The sequence below is a fragment of the Rissa tridactyla genome, chromosome 2, assembly GCF_028500815.1.
Source record: "Rissa tridactyla isolate bRisTri1 chromosome 2, bRisTri1.patW.cur.20221130, whole genome shotgun sequence".
NCBI classification, from domain to species: domain Eukaryota; kingdom Metazoa; phylum Chordata; class Aves; order Charadriiformes; family Laridae; genus Rissa; species Rissa tridactyla.
In genome coordinates this window covers 135562271-135569757 of record NC_071467.1, presented here as the reverse complement: position 1 = coordinate 135569757, position 7487 = coordinate 135562271, and the positions used below count along the sequence as shown (strand labels likewise).

Here is a 7487-nt window from a genome sequence, read left to right as displayed (position 1 = left end):
CCGCGTAAACCATTCTCTCCACGGCGTGGGGGGGGATTGGGTGCAGGCTGTCCCTCCTCTGCCGACTCCCCGGCTCGGCGCTGCCGGAGAGACGGAGACTGCTCCTCTCTTCTCCCTATTTGTGAAGCTGAGAAACGGGGTTTGCTTTTCTTTTCCCCATTCTTTCTGGCTTCCCTCCGGCTCCTCCTCCGTGCCCCCTGGCACCCCCCCGAGGAGGCGCCGGGAGTGGTGCGGGCGGGCGGAGGGGGCGGCCGCAGCGGCGCCCGTGTGTCAATGTGTCTGTCCTTCACTCCTCCATTGTCTCCCGCCGCCGCCGCCGCTGCTGCCGCCGTCGCGCCTGCCCTCCCCTCCCCGGACCGCGCAACCACCCGACAGGTGCGGGCGGGCGGGCGAGCCGCCCCTCACGGCCGGGCCGCCGCCGGACGGGAGAGGCTCCTCAGCCCCGCGGCCGTGCTGCCCCGGCGGGCGGCGGCGGGGCAGCGCCGGGCGGGCGGGCGAGGCGCCGGGCCTGTGTGGCGGTGGCGGCGGCCATGGCGGGTCCGGGTGGGATCGAGGGGATGCCGGCGGGTGGGAATGCCGCTGTCCGGCTGTTTGTGCGCGTCCCTGCCCCGTCGCTGCGCGGGGGGGGAAGGTCCTGTGCTGCTGAGCCCGCTGGAAGCCCCCGGGGCCCCGGGACGGGCGGCGCCGGGCGGTGCGGGCTGGCACCCGCAGCTGGCAGCCCCGGTGCCCGGCCACCCTTCCTTCCCCCCTTCCCTCCTTCCCCGGGGGCTGCCGTCTTGCCTTTTTGTGGCATCGGTTTGCGGAGTGTTTTGTTCTAGGCAGTAAAAGGTGTTTTTTCGCCTAAAGCGGCCGATTGAAGCTGTGGTTGTATCGCGGCATCGCGTCCCCAGAAGGAAGCGGACTTTGGTGCGTTGGGAAGGGAAACGAGGCGCTCGAGGTGTCCGGAGCCGTTGCCTTTTGTTAGCGCCTTTCTAAAATTAAACCGTCGGTGGAAAAACGATCTTTGTTACGGCTCCAACTTTCCGCTGCTGCGGCTGAGGCGGGGTGGGCGCAGGGGGATCCCGCGCGTCCCGGCGGGGGACAGGAGGGGCTCTGGCCGCCGCGATTCCTGCCCCCGGGTCTGCGAGAGGGAGAAGCAGAACCCTCGGGCACGGTGCTACTTTTTACCCTCCTTTGTCCTACTCTTCAGTGTAAAATTTTTATATCCTGTCTTTTAAGGACCCAATTTTTTTTTTCCTGTAACTAATTTCTGAAGGCGTAGCCTTACCGGCAGGCTGATTTTTTTTTTTCTTTCCATAGTAATTGCAGGTCATCTCCTGGCTGCTTATTTCTTGGAATCTCTCTTAAATACGAATCTTATTCTCTGTTTTCACATTTGTTAATTGCTTGACGGACTTTCAGAAATGGTGAAGTCCCGCTGTATGCTTCCTGGTTGAGAGAAGAGCACCCTCTCTGAATCTAGTGTATCTTCATAACTATTTGGATACAAACCCAAAATTTGATATGATTTTTTTTTTCCAGCAAAACAGTCCAATTCTGTGTGTCTTGCTGATTTTAAAAGTCACAGAAATACACGGATGTGCTGCCGTCTAGTTTTACTTGAATCAACAAGTGTAAATAAGAGAGTGCTTTGGACTTAAGATCATAACAGTTTCCCTTGACGTTTTTTGTGGGAAACAAAAAAAGTCTTGAAAGAAGTGCCCTCAAGACAAAAGTGCTTTTTATTTTCTGGTCCAGAAAGATATCCCTGTGTAGTGCTAACAGAAGTCTGTCACTGGTTCAACCGTGAAGGCTGAAATTAGGGCTTAAGTGGTCTTTTGTTGGTTCGCTGCAGGGTATGAATTTTACCCGCTGTGAACAAATTTTGTGATATTATAGTATGCTGATAATCTCTGTGACACTATTAAATAACAAGAGCCTACAAGCTTCCTTTCATATTTAAAAAAAAAACCCAAACCCTGTCAGGCATTCAGTGTACAGAAGTATGCATATTACATTCTTTTCTTTTAATGTGAGAATGTCAGTACTGTCATTGCACCCTAGTTCACAGAGTGAACAGGCAAACGCAATTTTTCCTTGGCAGCCTCACTGGAGCTCACTTGGTGACTAAGTCTGCAGGAGTGCTCCATTTGTAAAAGTAATAAAATACTTTAACACTAGCTAAAAATGTGTCGTCTTCTTACCTATAGAAGGCTTCTGTATGACCTTCAGTCCAGTAGTTTGCAGACATTTCACAATCTTTGGTTTATCTTTGCGAGATCGTGATGAGGTAATGAAGTGGCATTGCCTCCATTTTATGTATAGAATTTGAAGCGTGGAGGCAGCAAGTGATTTTTCCAAGGCAGCGCAGGGAGTCTGTGTTAGAGCAGGGAACCGGAACATGAAAATGTTCTGTACCTTTGTGTCTTGCCTCTTAATGTATTTTCTTTTGTCTGCCGCTTCTGTTTGTTTTGTGTATTTAAGTTGTGAGTATTACTGTGTAATAATTAATAATTTAAGTTTGGGGTATTACAGAGGGAGAGGAAATGTTAACCTCACTGCGACTCAATATATTGTTTAGATTTCAAATGATAAGAATTACATATAAAAAAATTCCATATTTCCTTGTCAGGTGATACATCTCGTACTTTCGATTTGTGAAGTAGGTACCAGTGGTGACAATTTTCCCTGTGGTTTGCTGGTTCTAGTGTGTACAGGTCTGCTTGTGGGAATTTATGATGGCTGTTGTAATTAATGTATAGGTGTTCCTAAACACCTGATGGTTTTCGCACTTGTTGAGAGCAAGATTCATGCAAGAAAATAACAAAGAATTCTTTAACTGAGTAATATACACTTTTAGTGAATATGCAAAACAATAAGCTTTTTCTTGGGTCAAGCTAGGGGAGAAAAGACCGCCTTATGCCTTGGAGAGTGCACCATGAAACTCTCAGTCTTCGGACATGGAAGAGAGGAAAAGGAGATACTGAACTGGTTTCACTGGTTTCAAACTGTTTTTTCTCAAGTGACTAACCTTTGCTTGTGTCTTGGAGGCTTGCTTGAATTATGACCACGTACTCTGCTAATGGTAGCATGCATCAAAGATCCTATAGCCTCCTCCTGTGCCTGGCCTTGGCACGATGAGAAGCTTGGTCTGACCCACTACACTTTATCTAGGGAAAAATAGCAGAATGGGTGAAACAAGTACTGATATTCCTATGACTTATTCTCCTAGCTCCCATCCCACTGGTTCACAGCTAAGGACTTCCTCAGCAAAGAACTGGTACCTTTGTGTTTACCTTTGTATTTGACAGCCTGTAGTGGTTTGTTTTTTTTTTTTAATTTAGGTAAACTTAGTGTCTGCAGCATTCTGTGATTATAACTTTCACAGATGCTTGAAAAAGGAACTTCTTTTTTTTTTTTTTTTCTTTTTGAACCTGCTACTTCACAGTTTCATTTGATTCCCCACCCCTACACTCCCAGTTCCTGTTTTGGGAGACGATGAAGAATTGTTCCTGGTTCACCCTTAGTGTGCATCTGTGCCTAGACAGACCTGTGTTATCCCCCGCCACTGTTTTTTTGGCAACCTGAAGTCTTAGGTCTATTTAGTCTTTCCTATATAAAAGCCATTTCATATGGTTCTCAGGTGTGTTTTTGTAAAATGGTTGTGTCTCCTGCATGGTCTGGACTATGGGAAATCTCCTTCATGTGGAGTTGAGCCTTTCAGACAGACCTCGACCAGGATTTGGTCCTGCTGGCTCCAATCCTGATAGTTATCTCCTGGACAAAGTGAGGAATATCTAATAGGATTATTCATTTAGATCAATTCAAGTTCATGCAAGTTTAAGGGTTTTTTATCGCTAGAAACATCCTCTGTTTTTTCCTCTCAGATACTAATCTGTGGGTAGGTCACTGTTTTTCCCCCAGTTGATTGGCATTGTATAACTCTTTGACTTCCTTAGTATTTTTATTTTATTGTAAGTGGAGGGCTTGTTAGGTTTCATCTGTATTTGGATCTCAGGACAGCCACTGGACCTATGATACGATCTGTCAATGTTGCCAAGTCTTATTTTGTACCAGAAGATAGATTACAAAAAGACCACAAAAGAACAACTGAAAGCAACCAGAGACTGGCGTGCACAATACGCGTTTGAACACAATAGGTATTATGTCTTTGAATGACAGGGTATTGTTATAACCAGGGTGCTCATCTGAGACATGGATAGAGAGATATCTCCATCTGCTACCAATTCCCTGTGGGACCTTGCACAAAGTTAGCCTGGAACTTTGAAATTCAGGAGCAAATCCCAGTATTTGACTCTAGCTATATCCAAAGTCTGGCAAGATGAGATTGGTGCTCTCTTCACCTTCTCTTGAACTGAAATATCCTCCAAGGGATTGTGTGCTCTGGACTATTGGGTAATCGGTGTTGAGATGAGCATGTTCTCCAGTGGGAAATACAGGACACAGCAGTGCAAAAGTGCCAGTTTGGGACCTGAAGGTTCACATAAGGATATGGTCCTCCTGACAGGGTTTATTAGTCTGATTTAGCACGAGTGTTGGTGGTTTGCCCCGAGACCTGATCTGACTGAGCAGAGCCAGCTTTGGTGGGTTTGCACCCTGATTATAGCCAGCATAGAAGCCAGCTGTAGAGGTTTCTTTACAGTAAACTGCCTGAGAGTTCATTTGTATTGGCTGCAAAGTGTATTTTTGAGTATATGCTTTTATTTTCTTGTATATCTTTAACTGCTAATTGTGCAAGGAAAACTCACATAATCATCCCACAGAAAGGGAGGGTTAATAGTGCAAAGAAGGAATTTTGAGGCACTCAGGTATTGTTACGATGAGGGCAATGGTAAGTGCCTTAGATAAACGTGCATTTGTACTAGATGGTTAAAAGGCTCTTTAAAAAAAATCAGCCTTACTTTCATAACAAAACCATATATTTGATATGTGCACCCCTTGCTCCATTTATGTACTCAACATTGTATCTGTAATTTAGGGAAAAAAAAAAAATTGTTCCTTTGCAGGTTGATTTCATATTCTCTTAGTTGTTCTAGATGGTCCTGATATGAACAGCTTGCTCAGACAATACACCTTTTTGGTTTTTCATATGAGACTTTAAGTCATTATGATTCTTTTTGATTAAGAAAAATCCAAGCTTTAAACAAATTGTTTCATGCAAATTAATTCCATGTAGGTAGATACTTTAATTTTTTTGTGAGTGTAATAGGACAAGCAGCTTTTTGCTGATAAAGGTCTGAGATGTGGTTAGTGACTGCAGAGCAATATGTATCAGAGGGCCAGTTGAGCACCTTTGCAAGACCAAGTTTTTTCCCACTTAAGCATTGCAAGTGTTGGCAGTAACCCAGTCATGCATTAGCACAGTTTCTGTAAGAGTTGATTTGCAATGGCTTTGCAGACAGGTGTTGCTAAAATAAATTCAAAGCTTCAGAGATGTAAAATAAATAAAAGTACATAAAGCTGTAAAGGAAACACACCTTCATGTAGAAGAACTTTGAAAAACTTTACAGCATGTATAGACCCCACTCCACCTTTTGGGAATTGTGAGTATGATGCTGTGAAAAATAAAGTCCCTGGGAGCGTTATGTGTCAGCAGCAGTTAGTCAGTGACAATCAAACTTTCTATCTGGTGAAGAATGGTGGAGGCAGTTGGGTTAAACATATCTAATTTGATCTAAACTCTGAGTAATTTTTTAATATGTTTATTTAAGCTCTGCTAACGTAATACAGTCATGTACAGATACATGTACATTTGCAGGCTTAAGGTGATTGTTTAGGACAGAGGAATAACATTATGCGTTGAATGGATATGTGCTATTAAGTTCAGTTTGCTTTAAGAGACATCATTTTTTACTCCTCAGCTTATTTTCTGTCCTGGTTCCTCCTGTTCAAATTCAAGAATTCTTTTGTTTGTGTTGCACATAAGGCAATAGGCTGTCACCTATGTCTGTCTCACTGCCTGAGCCTACTGGTAAAGTAATTCCATTCTGATATGTCGCGTGCAATAAATCTCACCGGTGAACTGCCATGTTGCCTGTTAAACTGTGGATTTGATTTCTTCTTCTGTGTGATCCATTCTTGATTAAATATGAGTACAGCAGTGTGTACTTGTTAATTTAAAATAGTAATTATCTGTTCAAAGATAACTAGGATACTCAGGGATCACTCAGAGGTACCGCTGGTGTGTGAGAGGAAAATTGACAAATGGAAAAAATCTATTGCTTCTTCTAAAGAGAGAAGTCTGTGGAGTGCAATAATATTCTGGCATGCCTGAAAACCTTTTCAACTTGCCGTATCATACCTCCTAAATCTAGCTCTAGGTCTTGTAAGAGACTGCAAAGTTAAAATAAAAGTTATTCCAAAATAAAAAGCAAATTAGAGAGAGAGTCCAGTGACCAAATGGATGGGTACAGTGGTGTGGTGGCCATATTTACAGCAGCATAGTGCTCCTCAAGGTTCTTACGTGCTGTAAAGCCGAGAGCAGAACGAAACGCTCGAGTTTTAGGGTTTAACAGCTTTGGTCTTCTGTAAAGTGTGGTTGTATAGTGCAAGCACAATAAAGGGAAATTATGTATTTCTAACATACTGCTGGTAGACCTTCTGACTTGGATCACAGTTTTGTGATGGGGCTGAATAAGTGCAAGTGGCAGCTCATGTAGATCAGATTGTAGGACTAGGAGGTACTTGGTGCGTACTTCCTAGGCAAAGGGAAAGTAATTAAGAGGTAAGCTGGTCACGAGTCAGTACAGAAGCTGAAACCTGGGTAATGGCTAATACATGTGGTAAGAGCTTTTTCCCCCCTGTTGTTCAGTCTTGTTCCCATTCCATCTTTAGATATGCTTTTATCACTAAGTATGTTTTAATATAGTAAAAAATCTTCCTCATGTGCCGTATAAAACAAATTGTCTTTTGTCGAGTTATGTATTTTGGTTTTAAATTTCCCAGAAGTCAGGAAAATATTTCCAGGAACTAAATCGGTAATTCCAACTGTAATAGGGATGTTGTTTATAAGAGCTGTTTGTTGCTATGTGTCTAAGAGCTTTTGAAATTAAAAATGTGGTTTTGCCGTGGTATTCACATAGAGTTTTCTGCAGGAATTTTTAAATTCATTGAGTACTTCATACGTAGGCATATTTCGAAGTACCGTATAAGGATTTGCTGTGCAAAAGCTGACTTATTCTTAGGTCAGATGGAGAAGTTTTGTATAGAGATTGCTTGCAGTTATTGCAGATTCATATTAGTGGACAAAGATTATTGCTTTTAGTCAGCCTGTAAGAGGAGTGGATTACCTCTGGTGAGAATTATAATTGAGGAGAGACAGGTCAGGCAAGGAAAATGCTAGACGCAGTCTGCAACAGAGAGGTTGGTCAGGGACACAGGAAGGAAGCATCTCCTGTGATGTCTTGAATCGCAGCGAGTTACGCCCTTCTACAACTCCTTCAACTACTGCAGGCACAACAATTAAATATGGCTTTGGGGTTGTACTT

The 7487-nt window shown here is 43.7% G+C and overlaps 1 protein-coding gene across 1 annotated transcript in view; it reads left to right on the top strand.

Annotated features, from left to right (window-relative positions):
• Positions 1-240: 240 nt before the first annotated feature.
• The window catches only part of BZW2 (basic leucine zipper and W2 domains 2), a 60536-nt gene continuing 53289 nt past the window's right edge, over positions 241-7487 (top strand). The window contains exon 1 of the mRNA XM_054192972.1: positions 241-375. The gene's annotated coding sequence lies outside the window, so the exon portion shown is untranslated. The remainder of the gene's footprint in view (positions 376-7487) is intronic.